The sequence below is a fragment of the Mus caroli genome, chromosome 9 (genome assembly GCF_900094665.2).
Source record: "Mus caroli chromosome 9, CAROLI_EIJ_v1.1, whole genome shotgun sequence".
Lineage (NCBI taxonomy): Eukaryota > Metazoa > Chordata > Mammalia > Rodentia > Muridae > Mus > Mus caroli.
In genome coordinates this window covers 23,808,578-23,836,077 of record NC_034578.1, presented here as the reverse complement: position 1 = coordinate 23,836,077, position 27,500 = coordinate 23,808,578, and the positions used below count along the sequence as shown (strand labels likewise).

The 27,500-nt window shown below is 39.7% G+C and overlaps 1 protein-coding gene and 1 pseudogene across 1 annotated transcript in view; one reads left to right on the top strand and one right to left on the bottom strand.

The window, feature by feature from the left end:
* Opcml (opioid binding protein/cell adhesion molecule like) overlaps positions 1-27,500 on the bottom strand; it is a 1,139,977-nt gene that overhangs the window by 906,047 nt on the left and 206,430 nt on the right. The gene's annotated exons all lie outside the window — the stretch shown is intronic.
* On the top strand, positions 6,740-7,286 carry LOC110301494 (annotated as a pseudogene).

The following is a 27,500-nucleotide window of genomic DNA, read 5'->3' as shown; positions in this document are numbered from 1 at the left end:
GGAAGGAAGGAAGGAAGGAAGGAAGGAAGGAAGGAAGGAAGGAAGGAAGGAAGGTGGGTATAAAGGAAACTTGGGTAGAATCGCGGGATCATCATGTTTGTTGCCTTTTATCCAAAGGTAATTATAGCCTTACTCAATTTATGACACATAATGTACCTAATCCCTCGTAAATGCTTCTTATTCACCACCCAGCACTTCCTGATGCTGCCGGCCAAATAAATGGTGGCTGTTTCTACCTGGGTGATGGCAAGGCTGTTAATTGTAACACTCCATGAAACTTAATTATGCAAAGCAGAGAGGCAACTCTGGAGCTATTAATCAGAGGTTTGATTCAGAAGTAATTTGTTGTTGGGACCCAAGGAGCTGTTCTTCTACTTCCTTCCACTGTGATGCACTAACAGTTAATCCTCTATTTTAATGGAAAGCTGCTGGGGTTGTGGTTAGAACTTGATGGCGACAAAGCTGCTTATGAACATCACCTTGCTTATTAAGTGGCAGATACTCATTTCTTCTACTTAAGTCATTTTTAATTACAGCAGCCAGAATCTAATACCATTCATAGAACATCAAGAAAAAGGAGCCAGTCACTTATTTCCTATCTGCTTAAAAGTAGAATAGGACACAATGGGCAGACTATAGAAAGCTGGTAACTATGACCTGAAACTCATGGGGAAGCCACTTCCATCACCTCTAAACATCTTCTGGAAGAAAACAGTATATTTAGCTTCTAACGGTGTTGAGTTGAGTATTTGCTTCTAAATAAATCAAGGGTGAAGTGATGAGAGTGGTCCAGGTGGCATTGAAGCAGCTCCCATTCATTTGTGAGAGGAAAGACAACAGGAATGGGAGTGAAAAGACATGACCAACTGAGAAAGAATCCAAGTCAGCCATTCCACTATTTCTACTACTGTTGCTGGAGACCTGAAGAAGAGCCTCAGGGTCTTTGAATACTGTACACCATTCACTGTACCTATCCTGGAATGTATGCCTTGTGACTATTTGTGGAGACAGGGAGACACACATAGCATCAGCCTTCATTTCAATGAGCTTGTGTCTCATAGAAGCTGCAAAGATTTACCATAAGCATAGAAGTGCAGGGACACAGAGGTCATCCTAGCAGAACAGGGGAAGAGAGATTTAAAAATAACACATAAGCAGAACAATAATAATTAAAAAATGGTTGGAAGAAGAAAGAAGCAATGAGTCATGGAAGCCTGAAGGAAGAGCTGAGCGAGAGTCTGAGAGAAGTAGAGAGCAAATGAAGTCAGCACATGTGCACTCTTGGCTTAAGAGAAGACCAGGTCTCTCTGCTGCTGCATGTGGATGGTATTTGAAAGACATCTCTTCTCATTTCTAACCCAGGCTCATACAGTACCTTTCCAAAACATTCTTCTTCCTGCCTTTCTAGTGTTGACCTTTTCTATAAGGGTAAGATTGTCTTAAGGTCAAGTGATGCCTATTTCTTACGTTATGCAGAATTGTTCATATACTCATGAGTCATTAAAACACACTTGTTTTCTGAAAAGTGTGCACTTTTACTCTTACACATTCTGTAGCTACTCTCAGGGAAGAGAGAATGGAAATAGAATAAAGTCTTCCAAAGGCAAAAGACCCTGGTCTCCAGACTGTACATATCACCCTGTATAAAGAAAAGGGTTTTTCACAGATGTTATTAAATAAATAAGCATAAAAGAGATCCTTCCACAGTCCCAGAGGGTACAGACCTCTTCCCCTGTACATTTCAGCCATGTGACAGCTTTTAAGTCAAGTATAAAGTTGCTTGTTACACCGTGATTCAAAGGTGTTGTCAGATATTTGATCATACCGCAAATCCCGAGATTGTATACTTAGAAACAAACCAAACCAACCAATCAAAAACCTGTTTCTAGTTGGGGTACAGCTCAGCCCTAGCATGCAGCTTTAATCCAAGAATGTTGCAGGATGTTTGATCATAGTGTGAGACTGTGTACTGGAAAATTTGTTTCTAGTTGTGGTGTGGCTCAGCCCTAATACACACCTTTAATCTGAAAGCTTCCTGTTTATTGTAAACAAGATTGAATAAAGTCAACCACAGGTCAAAAGATGGAACAAGCAACCAGTTGACAGGGAGTAAGCATAGGGAAAGGAAAAAAAAACAGAGTTAGAGGAAGTCAGGAGGATAGATAGACAAAGGAAGTAGAAAGAAAGGGCATTCAGTTGGGAAAGCTTTTAAGACAGTATGGAGCAGGAGAGCTAGTTCTTTTTTTCTGGGAGGAAGGTCCTTGAGGAGGAAGGTCAGCTGGGTGCTTACTCTGCCTCCCTGAACTAGCCAAACTCACCACAGCGTCTGGCTCCTGAATCTTCATTTGGTAAAATCTAACATTTGGTTGGAATTTTGTTTTAAAAACAACACAAAGGTGCAGGTGACCAAATTCTTCCTAGACAGTCCCTTGGTCCTAACCATGTTAGCATGACTCTTATAGCTGCTCTGTCATTTTCAAACCTGTGTCAATATGGTGGTAAAATACATAGTCACCTTAGACAGAGATGGCTTTTTAATCTTTGCAATACTCTCCATGGTGCCATTAGCATTCAAGAGAGTGTACGGTTTTGGAAGTAGGGGAGGAAAAGTGATGGTCATTTTAGAAGTGCTGTTCTTACATGCTTTCTCACAAATGTTGAAAACAAGTAACTAATTTGGGTGGCTGAGGTAGAGAGAGAATCTGTTTAGACATATTTGTTGCTTAAAGATGAGCTTTTCAATCTGGCCACAATCCAGAATTATTGATCTGGCATTTGTCTTAAAATGAATAAAGAATTAAATACCAGATCATATCTTAAAATATGGTACATTTTAGGGGAGTTAATTGTAGTTTACAGAACTCTTTGAAACTTAGAGACACTCATGAAAGTGAATTCAGTATGTGAGATGGCAAGATCTGTGAGGGAGCTGTGGGTGGGTATAGACACATCTTGCATAGTTAATTATCTAATAGTGACTGTAAGTGCTAGAGATACTAAGAGAAGTGGGAGCTCATTGTAATCAAGGATAGTTATAAACAGTTTCTTTAGAAAACTCTGCGAGCTGCACATGAGGCTGTAGGATTTGCATCGAGATAGTACTGAGAATGGGCAAATCTACTGCAAGCAGCAGGAACATGCAAAGCAACACCTCCACCTTCCGAAGAACTCACTGCTAAATTCACTTTTAAGAATATGCCATAAGATTTCTGCAATTTCCTATAACTCCAAACACCTTACTTTTAATTCCTTGGGATAATATGAAACATTTCACCCTATCTACATTCCTTTGAACTGGTCTTAGAAGACAGTATTCTCAATGGAAAAAGCAGGGGGATGTTCCACATTGGATGGAGATAGCAATTCATTTAAACAAATGAACAAATCAACAGTGATCACCCTAAGTCCTCCTTTCCCTACCATTACTGAACTAAAGGAGCTTAGAAATATGTACAACTTTCTAACATACTAAACTTCCATTTTTTTCTAAGTGGGTGTGCTTGTGCATTGCATATTGAACACTGCAACTGCACATTGGATATCTGAGGATGTTTTCCCTATAAAGTATTTATAAGTAAATAAATATTAGAAGCAAACAATGATATGTAAAGAAGATGTAACTGAAGAGTAAATACACTGACATCTGTTTGGGTGACAATGAAGTTAGAGCAAAAGAAAGAAAATGTGAGGCCCTCCGGTGTACAGGGAAGAAAACAAAACAATAAGGAGACAGAAACTGGAATTGGCATAAGGAGAGAGTTTCACTTGGAAAGTATTTGAGCATGCAAAACCAATTTCCTTACCAGGAGGCAATCATGCATATGGTACAAGAGGAGGAAACTAACAAAAATAAAACAAAACAAAAACAAAAACAACAACAAAAAAACCCTAAAAAACCAAAAAACCCTGTGCCTTATCCAGTACTATCCACCTTCATCCACTAAGTACATAATAGAATGCAAATGGTAAGCTAGATGCCTCATGATTGCTGATTGCTGAGTCTGCTATTCATTGCAGTTGGCCTGTTGATTTCTTCGTGTTTCACTAAATAAAAGAACCAAGAAATCTAGCAAGAAAACAAAGCACACCTGGATCTTATTAATAACTGGCATCACATTGAAATTTTGAATCTTTTTCTGGTGTTCAATAGGACCTTTGGAAACCATGCTGCTGTACATGTCCTAAGACTGACCTAGACTTATTACTGATGAAACATTGTTGCCCACTGACAGCAGCCATGCAGAAGTTATCACAAATTCATGGCTCAGGAGAAAACTTTGAGAAACATGTAGTAACAAAGTAAACGGTGAAGATACCAAGAATTACATGGAAAAGCTGCAGAAGAGACTCAGTAAACCCAAATTGTGGATGTTAACAAGTCTCCTTGTGCTGTCTGCTGTGTGATCCAAGCTTAAAGAAAGAGACAGAACAGCCCATCAGTGTGACCCTCTGATCTTGAATGGAGATTTAAACTTTGATAACTATCAAGACAGATTCATGTGAAAATATCTGATTACAAACCAGCCTATGTGTAAAACTTTCAACTGAACAAGAGTGATACAGTTTAGGTTAGCTAATTATAGTTTATAAAACCCTCTGAAGTCTAGAGACACTCAAAAGGTGAATGTGGTATGTTATATGGCCAGATCTGTAAGGGAAGTTAAGCTCCAAAACCAACATATGTAGTATAGATAGACTCATAAGTGCTGCCAATGGAGTGAAGAGATATGTGCTCACGATTGTCTAGCTCCCTAATAGGGAAAAAACAAGACCCCAGGTATTAGAATGTAACAATCCATACTTGTGGAGCATATTTTCCATCTGTTTTCACTAGAAGAACACCAAAGAAGTGACAGATATCCAAAAGAACAGAACTCCATTCACACATTTGCCAGCAGAGCAGACATTGTACTAAGCAGTTGGCAACAGTTCCCTGGTCTGGATCATTTTACACACATACAAAGAACACTTAGAGACCAGCGGTGGTTAGTTCAAAGTCTTTGAAGTTGGGCAACAGAACTGTCCATCCAAACATGGATTCACTAATCATTTGGACTAAGTCAAAAGAAGGTAGCCTAAAACATCTGAATCCAACAGTAGAATTGACTAAGGGATGCAATGTTGTTATGGGAGATAAATTAACATCCTTCATCCTGACATATATGCCTTAACCACTCCCTTCCCTTACCCTTGACCTTCGTTCCCTTTCAGAACTTGAAGAAAAAAACCCTAATTGTTGAACGTATGCACATACTCTGCACACAGGACTTGGAGAACTAGAACTGGAGCTGACCTGAAAGTTGTCTCTCTTAGAAGTAGCTCGCACAGTATCAGAAGTGTTGGGCAAGCTGCTATGGGAGAAAAGCAATCAGCAGTCCTACCCAGCTGTCAAGCCTGAGAGCTACAACAAGGATCTGCCCATCAAGCTATTCTCAGAAGTGCAACAGTGGTACATTTATCTTGTGCAAAACCAACGGTTGTCTAATTAGACTTCAGGTTCACTCAGTAGGAGGGTATCCATGCCTGGTACTGTGAAAGCTAGCTAACCACATGTACTCAGGAGGCCACATGTCTGAAGGGAAAACCTACTTCTGCCATTCTCTTTTCTTTTCTTTTTTTTCCATTTTCTTTTTATTATTATTATTATTATTATTATATATTTACATTTCAAATTTTTATCCCCTTTCCTCATTTCCCCTCCAAATTCCCCCCAACATCCCATCCCTCCTTTCCCTGCTCACTAACCCACCCTCCCGCTTCCCTGTCCTGGCGTTCTCCTACACTGGGGCATCGAGCCTTCATAAGACTAAAGGCCTTGTGATATCGCAAAAGGCCATCCTCTGCTACATATGTGGCTGGAGCCTTGAGTCCCTAAATGTGGACTCTTTGGTTGGTGGTTTAGTCTCTAGGAGTTCTGAGAGTACTGGTTGGTTCTAACTGTATTTAACATACTTAACCTTATTCCTGCAGGTCAGTATACATCTCAGCTCTCACTAAAGATTTAAGGATCAGTGCTGAGAAATGTAGAATCAGTTTTTGTGCAGAAACAAGCAACCTGGTAAGTTATCTAGTCCTAATGTGTCAGCACTAAACATGTATATGTGTACATATATATTCATATACATATGTTTATATATATAAACATTATATATGTATATATATATATCTTTAAAAGTTCTCAGTCTCTCACACACACATATGTGCATGTATGCAAGGGAAGGATAAACATGATATAAGGTTCTTGTATGAAATTCTAAAAAAAATTAAAGTAAATAAATCTAATCACAAAGTACGTTATGAGAATTGATAAAAGGGAAACAGTAAGACTCATTTATGGTAGTTTGCTTTACAAGCAGATTTGCTGAAGACAGACCATAAGTTACAAAGATTCACCTTCAGCCCTGTAACCTGCCAACCAGACACCACCTAAAGGTCAGATCGAGGGAGAGGGACCACTATGCAGAGCATAATAAGCAGTCTGATTCTTAACTCTTCTTTATTTATTACAATAATTCTTTCTTCCTGTTTCCATCAAAAGAGAAAAATGTCTGGTTTGTTGTTGTTGTTTGTACTGATTTCATAGGGATGCTGTATTATTACAAGATAACAGGCTGGAAGCAGAAAGCACCACCTCGGAGAGGCTTAATGATACTTACTATTACATTATCCTCTGGACTACCCCCTGTACCTGTCTCCAGGGTCAATCACAACAATATGAGGATGTCAACCTTGAGAAAGAATGGCAAGCTCACAAATAGTTTTCAATGAATGTAAAAGAGGCAACGTCCTGCAGGAGGTTGAGGAGTTCCCCTCAGCTAAGAATGCAGAAAACTGCTGGAGCAGCTGCCAAAGCCTCCTCTGGACAGACCTCCACCTCTGCTACACCTTGGCCTAGAGTGACTGGGACACCGTGACTAGGCTGCACAAAAAGGGTCCCACGGCTGTGCAGGCCAAGTCTAAGCAGGCCATCTTAGCAGCTCAGCAACAAGGAGATGTGGAGGAGACGTCCAAGAAATGGGCTGCTGGCGAGGGAGGTGCATCACTACAGGGTGACCCTGGAGGTGGGCAAAGTGATCCAGCTCCAGAGGGACCAGCAGAGCAAAGGCCAGACACAGAAGGACCTGGCCACGAAAATCAATGAAAAGCCACAAGTCATCTAAGACTATGAAAGTGGAAGGGCCATTCCAAATAATCAGGGTTTGGGCAAAATTGAGATAGCCATCGGCCTCAAGCTCCGTCAGAAGGACATCAGGAAACCTACTGAGAAGGGGCTGAAGGTGAGATGAACACAAAAGCCTCGAAGCCAGTGGTTCGGGCTGAGCTCTTCTGACTGGTCACCAGCACTACCGTGGATCTCCTCACATGGTCAAACGGAACACGGAGGTCAAGCCTATGTACCCCCTCCTCAACCCATAACTGCTGTCAAACAAAGCAAAACCTTGAAAAAAAAAAAAGGAAGCCGAAAATTCAAAATGAAAATACATGAAGTACAGGCAGTCTGACCGGAAGGAGCATTTAAGTGTCTGGCCCATGGATGCACAGTTGAATTAAGTCAATAGTCATAAGTGATTTCCTATTACAGACATGCTTATCACTTCTCTAATCTTTCCTCAAAGGCCAGGTTTTACCTCTGTTCATTTAGATCTCCTGATGTATAGATTTCAGTAAGGTTTCTCCTGGCCCCACATACACATACAGGTATCCACTTCTCCTCTTTCCTGAAAAATTGATGCCTATGCATATTTCTTGGGCATCCTGGGAAACTCCTTCCACGGCTTTCTCTCAGCACAGCAGCCTTATCCTATAGATCATGGGCAGTTCACCTTAGAATTACACAAGGGAGTCTCGATCAATGGCAATATGATTTACAGCAGCTCTTTCCCAGCTTGTGGAAATTACAAATAAATACGGGGTCAAACGACTCACCAATAATTTGACATTGGTAAATCTGGCTTATTTAGAAGTCTTAAATAATAACGACCTTCACATCATCATTTCAACCCTAAGTGCATCTGCACATTGCCTAGAGAGCTGAGAACAGAGGTGCTTCAAGGTAGATCACTACCAGAAGGATGCCTCTCCTCTGAAATATTTCTCTGCTTTCTTAAGTACCGCAGCATAGCTGAACTGTCCCTTCAATAATAGCATAACTATCCATCACCCCGACCAGAATGGCTCATTTACAAAACACCTAGAGTGAACTGGTCAGTTCAATTTGTCGGGTTTTTTTTTCTATTTTTGAGGCAGGGTCTTGGTATACCATCTAGGCTGCCTTTGAACTTGGAATCCTCCTTCCTTGGTCCCCTGGGTACAGAGATGGCAGGCTTGTGCCACCATGTCTCCTACTAACTCCATTTTTATTTTTTGCAGGTCGAAGTACATACAGGTAAAACAAGTCTGGATTTCTGATTAGCCTAGAAAAAAAAAACTCACAAATACCACAGCCCAGTAATTCAGCAGCAATGTGAGTCTAGTTGAAATAATAGCAATGTAAAATATCAAAAACAATGGCAGCCTCATACCCAAACACATTTTGAGACAGTGATGCTGACACTTGTTTTGAATGGTGAATTGAGTTTGTTGGCATAACATTGACATTGGCCTTGATTTACAAAGGAAAATGTCTTGTCCTGGAATTGTTATCAAATACGAGGTTTCAACATGCATAATTCTCTAGCAGAAGCAAGTGTATAGTCATATGAGCTGTAGTCTTTGTTTTCTATGGAAGTTATACCTTTATGCACAAGGACAAAAATATAAAGTATAGAAAAATTCTAATACGATAAAGTGTGGGAACAGGTTTTTATAGTTCTTTTACCTCTTCAAAGTTTAGCTACTGAGAGAAAGGGATAAACAGTAAATAGATAAAGGACACACAAGGAAGGGCATTGAGTAATTAGATGCCAATCTACAATGTGTCCAAGAATAATTTCTCTTAGGCCAGTAAACACCTTCCACATCACACTTTAATTTTCCTTGCTTCCTGTCTAATACAGACACATACCACTGGCTACATTATAGACTTCCTTATAATTGAATGCAAATGATTGAGAGCACCATCTATGTGAGTACTGGTTGACAGTGAATAAGTTATGATATATTTAAGGGGCCCTCAAAGCTTGGTCATGATATAGACTCAAGGCAAGAAGGATTAACATCATTGCCCATCATCTAGAGATAAGCTTTTCTTTGCTTACCTCTGCCATTCCTTACTGCCTCCCACCTTTGATTTCAGGGCATCTCAGAACATTTATAAGTCCATTTTCAAGGGGAAAAGTACATGGTGGTCAAAGAAAGAATTCAATTCAAATCTTTAGCATACCATGGAAACCACTGAAGTAGACTAGATTGACGCTTAAACATCCCATGAATCTTCCCTGCCCACTGCTTTAGTGGTTTGCAGGTTTGGGGTGAATGTTTTTTTATTCTTCCCATCTCAGGTCACACTACATTTTAGATCTTGAGAGCTTTCCAAAGGTTCAGAAGTTGAAGGTTGTGATTCCAGTATGAGGTCATTGGGGTTTAATATATATTTCAAGAGATGAGGCCAAGCTTAGGTTCTTTAGTTCATTGGATGTGAACTTGAAGAGTATTTAAGACCCTGGCTTTCCTGACTGTTTGCTCCTCCCTCCTTCCCCACCGGACCTCTCCCCCCCCCCCCGTGAAAGGTTTTGCTCTCTTAGATAGCCATGCTGTGAAATGCCATCCAAGCACATTACACAGGACCAATCAGTCAGTCTGCAACCTTTAAAATGGTTGGCTAAAATAGTTTTTCTTTTTTTAAGTTGTCTCACATATTTTATTACAGTAACAGGAATTTAACACAGATCAAATTTCCGGTCTTTGGACCCTCTATTCATCCTTTGCAAAGGGATAATGCAAGGACAATAGCTCTAACTTGGGGTTCAGATATCGTTATCAATTAGCAGTCTGGGATTTGAATTCATGTTTGTTTAGATTTCAATGTCCCAAGTACTGGCTATATCACATTCCTAGTGACTAAGAAAGCTGAAGATTATGATGTTCATAAAATGTAGTCTCTCATAGGCATGTTACCTATCCATGGTTTCTTTTATCTTGATTCCAAGTACTTTTCTATTTTTATATCCCAAGTAAAATTATCACATATATATGAGTTCCTGCAAAAGAGACCCCCATATTATGAAGCAAAATATCTTATGGTATAATTTTAATTCAGGGGAAAAGTCAGAGACCTAGTAAGCATGAGACAAGGGGAACCCCAGATGAGGAAGAACTGTCCATGCCACTCCAAACACTTCGACTGTAAGCAACGGGCTCAATGGAAATGCTAGAAAATCTTAAACAGCACAGCAATATAATCTGATTTTTGTTTTAGGTAGCTTAACTTGAGTGGATTAAGAGTAGTAAAATCATGAGAATACATAATTCAGTGGTCTAACCAATAGAGAAATAAAAGCTTAGTTTTGCTGTAGGTTATGAATAAAAACAAAAGAACCATACACAAAAATAATTCGACTGGTATTTTTTTCCTAATAGGAGCACACATTAGCATTTCTGGAATAACTTTGTTTGCATACCGGGACTGAAAGGTAAGCACATACACTACAGATAATGGGAGCAAAAATTTTCACTCTTGGTGAAGAGGGGAGAGCAAGGGAGCCTGTGAGATGCTGAGCTGAGTCAGAGATAGAGTGAAGACTCATGAGATTGTAAAGCAGACATGCAATGACAAATGGACAGTTATATAGATAAATATAGTTGTCTGTCCATGAGTTAGTAGACACACATGTATTTTTCTAGCCCCTTGGCTCAGAGGCCAGATGTTCCCTTTGCAGTATCAGTCAGTGCCCAGCACCATGGTCGTATTCCTTGCCTCTGTTTTTTCCCCCCCTTTTTTTTAATTTTTAATATTTTTATTACATATTTTCCTCAGTTACATTTCCAATGCTATCCCAAAAGTCCCCCATAGCACCCCCCACTTCCCTACCCACCCATTCCCATTCTTTTGGCCCTGGCATTCCCCTATATTGGGGCATATAAAGTTTCTTGCCACTGTTTTTACAGCAGAAGAACTTTCAAAGGTCAGGGTGTAGCTCAGAGGTAGAACACTTGTCTAATCTGTGTGAGGCTTGGTCATACAGTCCCCTGTCAAGAAACAAGTTATCTTATAGAACTGGTAGATTTTAGGAATAATAATAATAATAATAATAGTATATAGTTTGTTTCTGGTGCCAAAAAGTAAGAAGATGATTATTAAAAGAAATATTTAATGACACTCAGAGACACACAAACATACACAGACACACACACTCACACAATTCATGAAAGCCAGACCTCAAAGGTCATTGATAACTTAGCTTGCAGTAACTTAATAAACAACAACAAAAATTGAAGTAGTTGGGCATAAGACTACCTTCATATCAATAAATAGCTAATATATAAGTAAATGGATGAGGATAACACTGTCTCATGAAAAAGAAAAATTCTCCCATGGATAATAGGAGGGGGAATAAGCCACTTACTGAATGTTTTTTTCTCCATACACACAAGCACACCCACACACAAGTGACATGAAAGTAAAAAGAGGTTATGAGATGAGAGAATGGAGCCAAAGAGACAGGCAGAGAAGACATGGAAGGGTGATAGTGTTCAAATACTAACAAGCTATAATTATAGATATACATGAAAATATAATGAAGAAACACATTATTTTATATGCTTACTAAAATATTAATTACAGAAAATAATATCAGTCAACAGTGTAAAAAGAATGAGAGGAACTAAAATCACTCTCAGAAGCCTGCAGTAGTAATTGCTTCAGGCAAGAATCACTGATCAACGATAAACCAAGGAGGATCATTTTTGAGCAGAAACAGGAAATACTTTCGCCCAAAATATTTGCAAAGGGAAAAAGCAAGTTTACAGCAGAGAATTCGGAAAGATACGACATTTGCCAAGGGATTGGGGATAATATCTCCAGTGAGTGACACATGTCATTATCATGTACCAGCTGCTGTCATAAACTGTGAAGGGCACATAGCCTCTGTGGTATTTCCCATTAACTTATAATGTAACAGTGATCACGAGAGAACACCAGTCAAAGCCACATGGTGGGAGCTGCATAAAACAATGAAGCAATATTATTTGAAAGTGTCAAGGTCACATAAGACAAAAACTGTCACAGACTGTAGAAGACAAAGAAAATGTGACAAAGGTGTAGTGGCATCCTGTATTGGATCTGGGGACAGATAATAAACAAGTGGGAAAATCAGAGAAATCGGATACGTTCTGTGAATCTGTTAATAGGCTTATAAAAATAAGTATTGTATAAGTGTGCTAATTCTCCAATGATGGGCAGGAAGAGAAATGTAATACTCCAAGGGACTCCAGAATTTACTCCAAAAGTAATTTACTCCCCCTCCTGTGGGAGAAGAGCAATCAGGAGAGAGGGAAGGAGAAATGGCAGAATCTAGTAGAGGAGTGATAGGTGATGTGTCCCAGGAGGGTGAGAGGGTGGTAGAGGGTAAGCGGTGTCCATCAATGAGGTGAGATGAGGAAGGTTAGGCACTGGATAGCAGGGCTAACATTATTTTGGGGACATGCTGAGCCTGAGGTGCTGCCGGGACATCCAGATGGACATGCAAATTAGACAGTTTGATCAATGAGTAGAAAGTCAGGAGAGAGAGGAAAAATGGAAATATAAATTGTAAAGTAGTCATCATAGAGAAATCTGCTAGACACTGGGAGACTGGTACAATCACAGAATACCACCATCATCTGAAGATGAAGCAGGCTGATGTCACAACCCAGATTTAAGACTTCTTCACATAGCGCTTATTGTAGGGCTTCTACATTTCTACGTCCTTGCCACTTCACATCCTGCCTGGCAAAAACGTGAGAGCACAGATGTTCATTCAGCAGATGCTTGCATGCACAGATCTATGAAGAGACTATGTATCAGAAATATTTGAAGTTGAAATCTTGTGCTGAGTAGTTGTGTGTCAACTTGACACAAGCTAGAATCATTTTGGAAGAAGAAACCTCAACTGAGAAAATGCCTCCCACTAGGATTGGCAAATGGTCACAGCCTGAGTTACATTCTTCATTGATGATTAGGGTAGAGAGCCCAGCTCACTGTGGGCAGAGCCACCCCTATGATGGTGGTCCTGGGTTCCATGAGGAGCAAGCCAATAAGCAGCACTCCATTATGGCCTCTATATATCCCTGCCTGCCTCCAGGTTACTACATAGACTTCTTGTCCTGACCTCCCTAAGAAATGGGTTATTACCTGGGAGTGTAAGATGAAATAAGCTCGCTCTTCCCCAAGCTGTCTTTGGTCCTGGTGTTTTATTACAGTACTAGGAACTCAAACTGAGATAAATTTCTATGCACATGTTATTCTTTCAGTCCACCATGCTCAAAACCCAGGTTTCATCTAAAGAAATTTTTTAAAAACAATTTTTATTAGATATTTTCTTCATTTACATTTCAAATGCTATCCGGAAAGCCCCCTATATACTCCCCCACTCACTCCTGCTTCCTGGCCCTGACATTCCCCTGTACGGGGGCATATAATCTTTGCAAGACCAAGGGCCTCTCCTCCCAATGATGGCAGACTAGGCCATCTTCTGCTACACATGCAACTAGAGACACGAGCTCCGCGGGGTACTGGTTAGTTCATATTGTTGTTCCTCCTATAGGGTTGCAGCCCCTTCAGCTCCTTGGGTGCTTTCTCTAGATCCTCCACTGTGGGCCCTGTGTTCCATCCAATAGATGACTGTGAGCATCCACTTCTGTATTTGCCAGGCACTGGCATAGCCTCACAAGAGACAGCTATATCAGGGTCCTATCAGCAAAATCTTGCTGGCATATGCAATAGTGTCTGCGTTTGGTGGCTGATTATGGGATGGATCCCCGGGTGGGGCAGAAAATTGGATGGATGGATCTGGAGGATATCATCCTGAGTGAGGTAACCCAATCACAAAAGAATTCACATGATATGCACTCACTGATAACTGGATATTAGCCCAGAAACTTAGAATACCCAAGATACAATTTGCAAAACACATGAAACTCAAGAAGAAGGAAGACCAAAGAGCAGATACTTCATGCCTCCTTAGAATGGGGAGCAAAATACCCATAGAAGGAGTTACAGAGACAAAGTTTGGAGCTGAGATGGAAGGAAGGACCATTAAGAATTTTTTTTTTTAATCTAAATAATTGGATAGTTGAAATCCAGTTATACTTCATGGTAAAATGATTGGCTAGCTCTAATTTATTTACTTCCTTCACCACTTCTAAGATAATAGAGAAAATATCGACAAACATATCCAAAAAAGAGAAAGAAAAAAAGCAAGCAAGGAAGGAAGGAAGGAAGGAAGGAAGGAAGGAAGGAAGGATGGAAGGAAGGAGAAGGCGACTGTAGGAAATACTTCACTCTTCTTTTCCCGACATTTAGAAAAAGAGGCGAGACATGGAGTTCTTAACTACTGCAGCCTTAGCTCAACATCTAAGCATGCTTCCTCCTAGGGCAGAGTTGGATGCCTCTCCAGCCTGATAGAATGCACAAGTCTTTGTCAAATGGCAAGCTTCATCATGAGCTGCAGATACAAACAGAACTTGCAACATCACTCTTTCTTCCTCCCAGGGCAGAAGTCCCACCTCTGTAACAGGGCACTTCCAAGTGACACTGTGTGCTGTGCAAACATCCTGCTAGTGTCATTTGCTTTCTTCTGAAAAACAGTGAAATTTAATGATGTTTAAAAAGACGGGTGGTGCTGGAATCCCTATCACATCGTACTATTTGAGAAAATAGAGCTTACCTGAATATTTCAGGCTTAACAATTGCCAACCAGATGGCAGGCAGCAATATAAAAGGTATTACAAGCTCCAACTCCTTATGCGTGTCATTTAGTAGGATATTGTGCTCGAAGCCCGCTCTGCCACTGATGAGCCAGATAGCTCCTCCTCCCCTCACAGTGCAGATTTTTTTCAAGCTAACACTTGCAAGGGAAACATCATTTTAAAGCATTGCTAGGGATTACTAATTTGTAATTTTCGCACTTACTGGCATTGTTTTTTTCCCTCAGAGTTCTCCCTGAGGTCCACATTGGGGAGGTGAGATGCTTAAGTGGAAGAACAGATGATGCAAAGCCAGAGGAAAAGATGCAGAGCTCGTACTTATTCTTTCTGTTACGTACCATGCTGCTTTCCCTACAGTTTGTTGGATACATTGAGAATTTGGCTCAACTTTCTAGAGATTGCAGGCAAGCAAAACAGGATCATTAGTGATGGAGTCTTAGGATTCTGAAAGCAAAAACTCCAGCTGGCATCCAAACAGAATCTCAGGGACAATGGAATGGGCTGATCGAATCAAACCCAGCTACCAGTGAAATACACTCTAAATAGGAAGAGAGAACAAAAGTTCTAAGAAGTGTATGATTTGGAGGCATCAAAACCAGGAATAAGGGTAAGATGGGATCAACAAGCTGCCAACCCTCAGGGGCGAACACAGCCTAGCAGTAGATAGAAGGAAGGGCCCAGGCTACCACAGTCCAGGGACTGGGGCAAAGGGGAAGCAAAGGCCAGGCTCTGAAGCAACTGAGGTATCAGGATCAAAACAGGCAGTTCGAGCATAGGCAGTGGCAATATATGAGGGTAGTACATAATTCATCATTTGTGACAGTGATGTCCTGGAGCTGCTCTGTTAAAAGGTGGTGATGCAGAAAAAAGGAGAGGACCACAGAGCAGACACATAATTTTTTACTGAGTTGGTTCACTAACTACCACTGGGAGTAGAATTCTTTCTGAAGTAACAAAAACAGAAAAACATTATACATGCATATATATATACATAACCACATTATGGGATGGACATTAAAGAATGTGGTCAGTTGGTGGCTCATGTGTCAATACTTTCCTCTGTAAAGGTTGAGAATTCATCTATGTCCAAATTCCTTTCAAATATTTTATGGCCAACACATTCAAGTAATACATGTCTGTAGGTTACATGACACATCTTTTCTCCAAGAGAAAAAACATGCACTTCTTCAAACAAGAAAACAAGACCCAACCCAGAATCCCCCTCACTGCAGAGGACATACACATGACAGAGTCACTCCGCTGTTTCATTTCACCCAGCCTGTGTGTCCCGAGGCTCTGCATTAGAGCAGAGAATGAAATAATAGGAAAAGAGCTGCAGCCCCGAGTGGGCTGTTGAAATTAGTTCCGAGGCATGGGTAATTGTCCAACTCGTCCCTCGGCTAAGCCTGTGTAAACACAGATTTAAGTGATTGATCAAAGATAGCACAGTCCCATAATGATCAAAAGGAAATTAGTGGAAGCTCAAAGAAATCGCATTATCTCAAGACTGGAGGAAAATGAAGGGTTTTAAACCCCAGCTCAGGGCATTATTCTCCCTCCTACAATGCACAAGGCAGAAGAGAGGGAAGGAAGATGATATACTCAGCTGTATAAGAAAAAAGAGAATGTTCGAAACTCTATGGTTAATGGCAAGCCAGAATCCAGAGTTCAGTTGCTTGTTCTAACATAGGAAGAAACACTATGTAAAAAAATCATTCAACTTCTTGAACCCATGCATTTCTCAACCACAAGTGTGGAAAGTATGTCTCTCACAGATGCATATTAGTGACCAAACATTAAGTATCCCCATAGGCAGTCTCTTTATAATACCCAGTTCCTACTAAGCCTTCCAAGGATATGTTTGATGGTGACAGAGATAAATGAATAAATGAATGAACACATTTCTACCATGAACAATTTCTATACATGGATGATACAAACTTTCATCGTCATTTATGTGTATATTATCACACACTGACATTACATGATATATTTCCATGTGACTGGTCTGTTTCCTGTATTGCAATACAATGTGCCAGGATAAGCAAATATGTCTCACTCACAAGACTTAGAATAAGGAATTGCCTTTTGTAGGCATTCTGTAAATCCTGTGATATGATGAATGAAACAATGACTGGGTGAGTGGATACACAAATGAAGCTGTCAGCATTTGAATTCAGATCTGCCTGACCCCAAAGCTAGTATCCTTAAAATTATGAAGATAGACTTCAATTAACAATGCTTGTTTCTTATATAGCTTTGAAAGGTAGATTAATGTTCTCGAGCAAATTCACAGTCTCCCTCCATGATTGCATGATTACTTCTTTGCTGGGAAATGGCAGTTTACACAAAGGTGAACGTCAAATTGAGGTCTTGAGGCTATTACCCAATGGCTCAATATTCTCACCTGGGTCCTCAGAAACATCCTCAAACTTTTCCAGGATGGTATCAAAGAAAGCAATGATAAATGAAGCCAGATTATATATACTGGCCTGGGTTATGAATAAAGGTGCCAGGAGCCAAGGAGTATAAGTGGTCTTATAGCAGATAGAATAAATGTAAATATTGATCCTATCTTAGGACTCTATAGAGACACAATCCAACTAATATGCCAATATTAGCCCATGGACCCCAAAGCCCAAGCCAGACTCCTGACATGTAGCATTAAATATATATGTATATATATATATATATATATATATATATATATATATATATATATACACATAGGTGTTAAGCCACCAGGTCTGCAACATTTTATTATAGCTGTAATAAAAACCAGCATAATATTTTGAAGGGCTCTATAAGAATGTGATGTTGAACATCATAAAAACTAACATTTTAAATATTCATTGGATTTAGTAAGCTACCTTCTATACAGAACACTAAACTTCATATCAAAACTAAGCAATTTCAAACTTGGGCTAAATAAAAATGTGAGAAGGTTATAAATCTCTGTGTGTGTGTGTGTGTGTGTGTGTGTGTGTGTGTGTGTATTAGAGAAAAGTGGGGAGGGAGAGGAAGAAGGAAAGAGAGAGTTGCCCACATGTGCTTTTAAGAGAACTTTGAAACCTGAATAGAATTTCTGTGCTCTGGAAATATGGGCTGGTTTCCACGTGCTGTTCATTAAGCAGTGGGTAGCTCAGAGTGTCTGTAGCCAAAGCCATCTTTTACCACTGTTTTACATGCTTTCTGCCATAATAAACAGGAAAAAGTGAAGCTCACGCTGTCACCATTCCACACTACAGACACAGTCACATTTGCCAAAGCTCACTATTGTTGCAACCGTTGCAGGTTGCAGCCTGGAGGCCATGATGGTATGACTTCTTCATAGACAACTGTCTCAGTTGTGTCCAGCCCAGAGCCATCAGGCATGTTGTTTGTAACAAAATGCTCCTGGAGTCCACAGCTCTCATATCATCGATATTGCTGGGGGAAATTAACATGCGTCTGTTCATCACTGCAGGCAGCGAAGAGAGTGGGCTGTGATTTCAGTTTCTGTCCCCAAACAATGTTTGTTGTCGCACTGCAATCTTGGCAATCAGCGTAACAGATGAACATATCGTTTCATCTGAAATATTTGCTAAACATGATAAGACCTTGAAAAACACACCTCAGCATGTATGTGCCTGTATGTAGTGTATGTATGTGTGCCTGTATGTCGTGTACATGAGTGTGTCTATGTGTGTAGTATCTCCATATGTGGTATACACTTTAATGGCATTATATGTGTGGCATATAATATTTCTGCAACATATTATATGTATGCATATGTGTACATGTGTGTGTATGTTACATGTACATATTTCTATATATACAAGAGTATGGTATATGCTTATCTTATGTGTTGAATGTATCTGTATTTGTATATGTGTGGTGTATGATATATGTGTATACAGCATAGTCTTGTATCATACATATGTGCATGTGTGTATAGATGTGTGGTGTATGCAAGGGTATGTAATGTGTGTGGTGTATGTGTTATGCTTGTGGATGCATGTGTGATATGTGTGTGTGTGTATGTGCACACATGTAGGAAACTATAACACTATAAACTCAAACACAAGAAAAACTAGCTGAATAAGATAGAGAACCTTGGTAGTTCACTAAAATTTTATGCATGTTCCTCCAACTTTCTCCAGCCCTGCTTCACTTAGCAATTTTTTAACCTTAAAAAAAATGAAGACTTTAAATGCTCCTAGGAAAGTCATGCATCTACCTTTCCTCTTTTAAAATATGAATCTTAATGCATGTGCAGTTTCTAAAATGGAATCTAATGGCAATAAAAATCAATTGGCCCCATCAGCATTGGACATATTATTCTTGTGACATTATGTTAACTTGAGGGCTGTGAAACTCATTTGCTCATGAAATAGCTTTGACCACTGAATGGACTGTTTCTTTGGAGAATGAGCACACCAGTGTATATATCAGGTCAACATTTGGACAGCACCCCTCACCCCCACGAGTTGAACTAGGAAGTCTTATTCTTTCTAAAACCACCTCAGAACAATGTTCCCCACCTTTGAAAGTGTGAGTTGTAAACCCATCTCACACTGTTTCTACTTCTTTTCTGTCAGACATGATTCAGAATTAACACTCAAGCCATTGACAGAGTAAAGCCAGAGCTGTTTGTTGAGCTTCTACTATGTGACAAGTACTGGTCTAGACTTGAAAATGGAGTAAGGACAACATACTCAAGGTTGCTTCTGTGTACTGCCTTCTCTGAAAAGGACAGAGATGAGGAACTTAGCAGAGTGTTACAAACAGCAGTAATGAGAGATTTTTAAAAAGTCAAAGGGAGAAGGGGGGACAGCCAGAAGGGTGGGGGAGACTGTGGGAGTTTGAGGAGACAGGAAGAGCCTTCTAGGAAGAGGAGGCAGGTGTGAGGTTGGCTGAGACAGGGCTGTGTTCCCTTTTCCTGTCCAGGAACAAGAGCAGCAAGGCCTGTGCAGAGAAGAGGAAATGATCAAGCCAGGCACGTAATAGCAGCATGTCTGACAAAAAGCTGAAAGAAAAGGCACTGGTCACTTCTGAATCCTCTTCTGTGTATAACAAGCAGGGTTAGAAACCACAGTTTATGATTCCTAACACTTGGTCTTAGATACCACACTCTTGTTTTATTCATTAGCATGAATACAATATGCCACAAATGTGCCTATATGGGTTACAAATGAGAAGATAGGTTCTACTAGAAAAATCCTGAGCTACTAAAGAAATGATGGTTATAGCATCCAGACTCATCCATTGAACATTCTTTCAATACTTGATGTTAATTTTCCCAAACTCAGTTGAATTATTGTGTTTCATTAAATCTTAATTTTGTTTTTAAATTTTGTTTTAAAAGCAATAATTATTTATAAGACATAAATCCTCTTTTTACTGCTTTATTCACTATGGCAAAGAAGTAGAATCAATGTAGTTTAACCTCAATAGGTAAAAGGATAATGAAAATTATGTGTATGGACAGCATTCCTCACCCCCACGAGTTGAACTAGGAAGTCTTATTCTTTCTAAAACCACCTCAAAACAAAGTTCTCCACCTTTGAAAGTGTGAGCTGTAAACCCATCTCACGCTGTTTCAGATTCTTTTTTGTCCGACATGACTCGGAATTAATGCTCAAGTCATTGATGGAGTAAAGCCAGAACTGTTCGTTGAGCTTCTATTATGTGGCAAGAAGTCTGGTCTACACTTTGTGTGTGTGTGTGTACATATCCATATATGTGTATATCATACATATACTTATATATAAAATTGTATATCTATATTATATTAAACATATATCAAATTTTGTGACTTCACTTTCCTTTAGAACCAAACTGGGTACCCAATTTGGTTCTAAAGGAAAGTGAAGTCACAAAATTTGAAGGAAAATGGATGGACTTAGAATGTAAAATACTAAGTGAGGTCACGCAGTCTCAAAAACCTTGCATATGCTCCTTCATATGTGGAATCTAGCCATATATAAATACATACATGTGCATAAATATGCAAATATACATGTCCATATAGTACAACATGTAGGAAAGAAAACAAGAAGGACTAAAGATTAGGGGATGAAGAAGGACTGAAGGCAGATAATGGATACAAGTTATAAATGAAGATATAAAGCTAATTTTCTAGTTCTAAATTTTTCATGGTTTTTTTTTAGGTGATGGGTAGATACATAAAATATATTTGATAGTAAAAGCATAAAGTCCAATGAGAAACTCCACAGCTTCTGTGTCAAATGACTTTTCTTCCTGTAGAGTCCAGCACGGCCTTGGAAGTGATAGCATGACACGTTTTCCCACCCCTGGAGGACAGCCCACAGGACCTCCAGGAGTGCTGATGTTCTCCCACCAAAGTTACCAGAGCATGTTTTCCCTGCCAAGGTTAATGGCTCCATGATAATTAGGAGCAGCATGAGTTGGGGAGGTAATGGTGTGTCTAATATTTCCCAGCAATATGGTAAATGCTGTAATATTCAGGACAGCCCTTAAGGCTGTAGGAAAGAACTCTGAAAACAAACGTTCAGGGATCCCAACATGTAAAATATAAGGACTCAACACAAATTGTATGAGGGGCTTCAAGGACCTAAAAGAACAAAGACAGTTGCAGAAATGGTTCAGCTTGTCAGAAAGACATTAAGAAAGGAAATAAGGAGAATTATGGAGCACTGATCAAAAGGCAAGATCCCATTCAGCTAAACTTATTGGTAGTGCTTACAAAGGCAGGAAGATTTCTAAGTGCAAGGTCAGCCTGGGACTAATGAATTTAGGTCCAGGAATGGTGGGAATGGTGATATGAGGATGGGATCCTGCCCAGCTAGCTTATTGTCTGTGTTTACAAAGGCAGACAGATCTCTGAATTAATTTGCTATGTTAAAAAACAAAAAACAAAAAAACAAACAAGTGTACTTGCTGTCTTTTTCTAAGAATCAAGAAGCTAAGATCATAAAATGCTGATTCCTAGGATAATCAAAGAGAACCTGGGTAATGATTGAATATTCAATTGATATGTAAATAAAAGACTGGGATTTGTTCTGCAAGAGCTGAGTTATCTGCAGAAGTATCTGGAGAGCTAGCAGAAGCAGAACACACAATAGGTTGGTCCTTGGCATCTAACTATATAGAAGTTCACTGCATTATATAGGCTTTGAGTCCAACTAACTTCACTGGTGTGTGTGTGTGTTTCAAATAATAAAGATTTTTATAATAAAGAATAAAACCAAACTTCTTACAAAAAAAATTTAAATTAAAAAAAATAATCTAAGTATTTAAAGGGAAAATAATCTAATTAGCCTGCCACATGCTACCAAGGACATATCACCACTTCAGAGACCTTTTAAAAGTGGTAAACCATTTATTACAGAATAAATGAGTTACCTAGGGAGACTCAGTCTCAAGAAAATCTTGAGAAACAGTGGGAATGGGATGTTATTCAGTGATAGAGGCTTTGCCTAGAATATGCATAGTCCTTAGTGCCATTTACAACCACACACACACACACACACACACTACAATCATCACTACCACCACCACCACCACCACCACCACCAAAATTAGACAAAGGCTACCCATTAGTCAGCATCTTAAATGGTGAAACCTTCACTCTTTTTTTATGTACAGAGTTGCAGCTTTCAAAGCAGAAAAGCCAGTTCTGCCCATGTCTGCACTGGCTTGATAGCCCCACTGAAAGCTCATATTGTTATCAGCTTTGTTTTAATAGAAATTGTGTCTACAGACTGTGCTCCTTGGATCTATTTTCAAAACCCCTTTTAGGGACTAAGTAGATCTAAACCTCAGAACAATCAAGGAGGGAGATTCAAGTATCACTATTCCCATTCTCAGATGAGAAGACTGAAAATCAAATAGATAGGTTACTTGAAGATCAGATAGGTTACTTGGCACCAGGCAAAGGTCCAAGGCAGTGTTAAAGACAGATGCCATGAATGGCATGCTGGTTCACTTTGTAGCAAATGATTCATTCTAGATATTGTACAAGAACCAAGTTGTTGCTCTTGTACCACCTACTACAAACCTCCACGTTGACACAAGATTCTTTGCTTATCTAAATATCAGGATCCTAATCTACATCATAGGATTATCTGTATATATTCTTATAAAATGCAGTTTTACCCAAAATCCCCTCCATATCTCGATCACCTTCAGTATCAGATTAGATTCTATACCCTGGACCACATCCAAAGTGATACTTTGGCTTCCTGGTCTACCTCAAGCTTGTCCACAGTTACTTTTAACCTTATACTCCCACTGATATTCTTCTTCCCAGTGATTTCTACCTTGAGCTTTAACTAAAAATGTTTCCTTGTCCAAGGTATATTTGTTGCTAAGCAAAGTTCTATATTGATAGCTTTCTTGTATTTTTGAATAATCATATTATTCAGTTATCTATTTACTTATTTAGTGTCTGTGCACATACTCTCATGAACACATACATTCCATCATGGAGGGCAGAGGACAGGATAGGGGAGTTAACACTCTCCTCTAATCATGTGAATCTTGGAAACTGAACTCAGGCTATCAAGTAAGTTTGGCAGCAAGATTTTTTTTTTTTTTACTTTTTTTTTTTACCATCTGAGCCATCCTGCCGACCCCATCCTCGCTGCTTTAAAAGACTCAAATTGTTTCCCTGTACCCTGCAATGAATAGTTCTGAATAAAAGCTGCTTATATCCCTCCAACGACTTTCTGGCTCTGGCTTGTTTTTGAAAATATCTGCTTAAAACACCCTCTCATTTAGAACCATATGATCACAAAGAGCTCCAGTCAACACATTGTAGAGTTCACAGTCTTAGACAGCTGGATCAAATACATTCTAGATATTCAAGCAGGCTTTGCTCAAAATCTCATGATTTCACTGGTCTAAGATGCTGTGCCTTTTATTTTTTTTCTTCCAACCTGATCATTTTAACCCAGGACATTAATCAGTGCTTGCTTTTTAAAATTCATGGCACATCGTGTTGACAAGCTAAGACATTCAAACAGCCCAGCCGAGTTATGCACCCAGGTGAGATGCCTGTGAATGGAAAATCAGAGCATCCTTTATCACCAGGGCTGCCTCTGAAGTAGCTGCATTGGATACAGTTCACAGGCCACCCAGCTGTTGTCCAATCCCCCCTTCAACTGCAAGCAGCTTCTTTGGAGCTCTGAATGAGATGCAAATTCCATACTAAAATTCATTTTTCCAAGATGGCTTGAATGTGTTGTCCATAATGCCAGACAGTTACAATCTTCCTAAAAGAAGATTACCCACTCTAAAAGAAGAGTACCCACAAAAACAAAGCATTGTCATAATGGGTGATGGGTCTTATTTTCTGGATCTTCCAGTCACCCAGACCAATGTGAATTCCTCAGCCAAAACAACCTCTTGCTTTCCATCCTTTTTCTTGGCCAGATTTTCTCTTTTCTCTGACCCTGAGACTGACTTCAAGCTGACTGAGTTCAGTGAGTTTAGAAATGTCGAAAGCAAGAAACAGAGAGTCACTCGTGCACCCAGCTTGCCGCTGAAGACTCGTAGAAGTGAGACTAGGAAAAAAGGGGGCCCCATGACTTCTTCACAGGTCTGACATGAGTCTTTGGCCTAATCCATCTGTCTTGTGAGAAAAACCATCATTTTCTAGAATTTCCAAGATATTTGCATGGAGTTAATATGGACCCACGTTCTTTCACCTTGAAAGCTTCCCAGGAAATGCCTCAGACAAGCTGGCTTTGAATCAGCCTCATCCTCTATGTGACATGAATACCAATGGTGTAGAGAAGCTTAAATCCCGTCAAAGCATGCTGAAGAGATGTGTTCCTCAGGAGCCATTTTCTCACTTCACCTGATTGTCTGGAATTATTAAAGATGTATTTTTTTCCTAATATGTACCAAGACTCATTGGATGACGCACTTCATTTATATGACTGCCATTTATTTTGGTAAATTTAATTAACAATCTACTTGAGAGAGAACCTGAATGGTTACCTTCTGCTCCCTCCTTCTACCCCCTCTCTTTCTCCTCCTTTCCAAGAGCCACTTTCTGGATCCTATGTCCTTGGAGTTCACCTGGCAGAGCTGGTTTTACATCTTGATTTCCAACTCACTTTACGTAAAGGCTTTGAGATTCTTTCTTCTCTGATTATCTTTCCCTACATATAAAATACTAGCAGTAACCCCATCTGACACAGCTTCTTGTAATTAAATGAGATGATTTGCATGCAGTAAGTACTACCGTGGCTGTTGTACACAAGTTATCGTGCAGCAAGTACCAGAGTCCAAATCACAGATATCTATGTTAGCTTTTACCACAATACAAATTGCCTTCCTCCTTCACAAATTAAAGCGAACATGCCTGAATGTTCATATCCAAATAAACATGCCTTTTGTAACTACCAAAATAAACACTTTGAAATTACGGTCTTCTCTGAAAACTCCCAGTGGGCTAATAAAGGAGAGTAGCTACCCCACAGTTTAGAAGTGGTTGCCTTCCCTAGCCCCATACTACCTCTCCTTTCTCCCATAACAATGACTCTGCCAGCTGCGCTGTCCAAAAGGGTTTTGTAGGACTCTGTATCTGGCCACATTCTCTGGATGTGATGAGAACAGATGAGGCTGGCTTTGGGTTGACGCTATGGCCAATCTTGTGGCTAGCTAACACAAGGAAAGAGATTCACTTTTCTATGAGGAAGAGAGGACACCAGGAAACTATGTAAGTCTCTTTCTCAATGGCTTAAATCACCTATCAGCCTTTGCCTTGCTAAGACCTAGGTAACAGTATCTGCCACCACTATGATAATAACTCAGGGTGTCAGGGGACAAAAACGTGTAGGGTGTTGAGGATCTGGAGGGGGAAATATTTTTTTAAAAATTAGAACCTGTAATTTATTCTTCTGTCTGCTCCTTAATTACTTCCAAGCTTTGAGAAAGAGAGTACCTCGCTGGACAGGGTAGAAGCCACAGGCTCCTGCTACCATCAAAAGCTCCCCAAGTGCCTCATTTACTCAGGGAAAACAGCTTCAAAGCCTTCACTTCCACTTAGAGTTTAAGCAGTGCTACAAAAGAGCATTGATTTTAGTCAAATTGATTCAATTCACAGTTATTTTGGATGATGCATTGGAAGATAGACCATATCAGACTGTCAGCACATATGAGGCTGAGCAAGCACACCCTTGGTGTATATGTGTATAAGACCAGGTATGTAAATATACAAGTACATGTGTGTATCTAAGTCTATATATGTGAATACATGTGGATCGACTAGTATAGATTTGTGTATCTATGTGTGTCTGTACTAAAGTGTTTCCTCCATTCCTACTTTAGTGGAATTTATCTTATAAGGGGACTGAACAATGTAAAGCCCATCCCTCAATCTAAAGGGAGTAAGAGACAGTGTATTCTAGGTCAAATGCCAGCTACTTTGGCCGAGGAACACACATTCAGGTTGATTTGGAGGATATTTCCCAACATGGAAATGGCTACAAGAAGCTTTTATAGTCACAGAACAAAAGAAAGCCTTAAGTCAGACAATTCCATGAAAAACATGGGTGGGAATATCAGGTGACAGAAAAGTGGGAGACTTTGCTATAGGCTCCGGATGCCATCTGAATGCATTCCTTGGCATCCTCAGCTTTGGGTTGGGAGAAACTAAGAGTCTGCTAAGTTAATAACTCTCTCATGGTTTAATGTGAGAGTTCAAAGGTTATTCAATCAGATACAGAGTCAGGTGATAGATAGATAGATAGCTGTTAAGGAGACTAAAGGTAGTCGAAGATCGGTCCCTCTATCTGCAAATTCTCAAATATCATGGGAGTTAGCTTAGCTCCATAGAGTCTTCAACATAGATGTGGCTCTTTCAGAGAACTTCAGTCCACAGTCAATTTCAGAATACAGATGCTCTGTCCAGGAGTACTGTGTTGTGCTCTGGGGGAAAAGAAAATCCTTTCCATGTGCCTTACCACCTTATTTCAGTGAAGATTAGCTATTAACTCTGATTTGGTTCACATACATATAATTGTACTAAACACATGTATGAACTGCTAATTACCATGAGAGACTCAAGCCCATGGGTCATAGCACTAGTTTTTATGAAAATAACAGTGTATTCAATCTGATTCCTTTAATCCTGGATATGAACATGAAAGAACAGAGCATAAAGCTGCAGATTCCAGCTGGACGATATATAGGCACCAGAAAACCTCAGAAACCACAGTGCCAAGTAAAACACGTGAAAGTACACAGGTACATACTGCCAACACACATTAATTCCACATTGGTAAACCATGGCAACTTCAATTGCTTATGTGAACAAAAGGCTGATGTTTTAAAAAAGAGAAGAGAAATAGACAATATTCCAAAATTACTTAACAATGGCTAATGCTAAAGATAAACCATGCATTTTTTCTCACCCAGTAGCTTTGCCTATTTATTTATGCTCTGTTCAGAAAAATACTAAAGTCTGTTCCATACAGTATACCTCTCTCTACCCCACCTCTCCTATACTCACTCCCACATTCACATTCACATATTTACCGTCACATTTGATAGTGGTATTTTCCATTGTGGGAATGCTAAAAGTCATCTGAGGATCTTTTACAAACAGAAATGCTTAGACTCTACCTTCCAGACATCCTAATAAGAGTAAGGCAGTCCCTGAGCAACTTGATTTTGAAAAA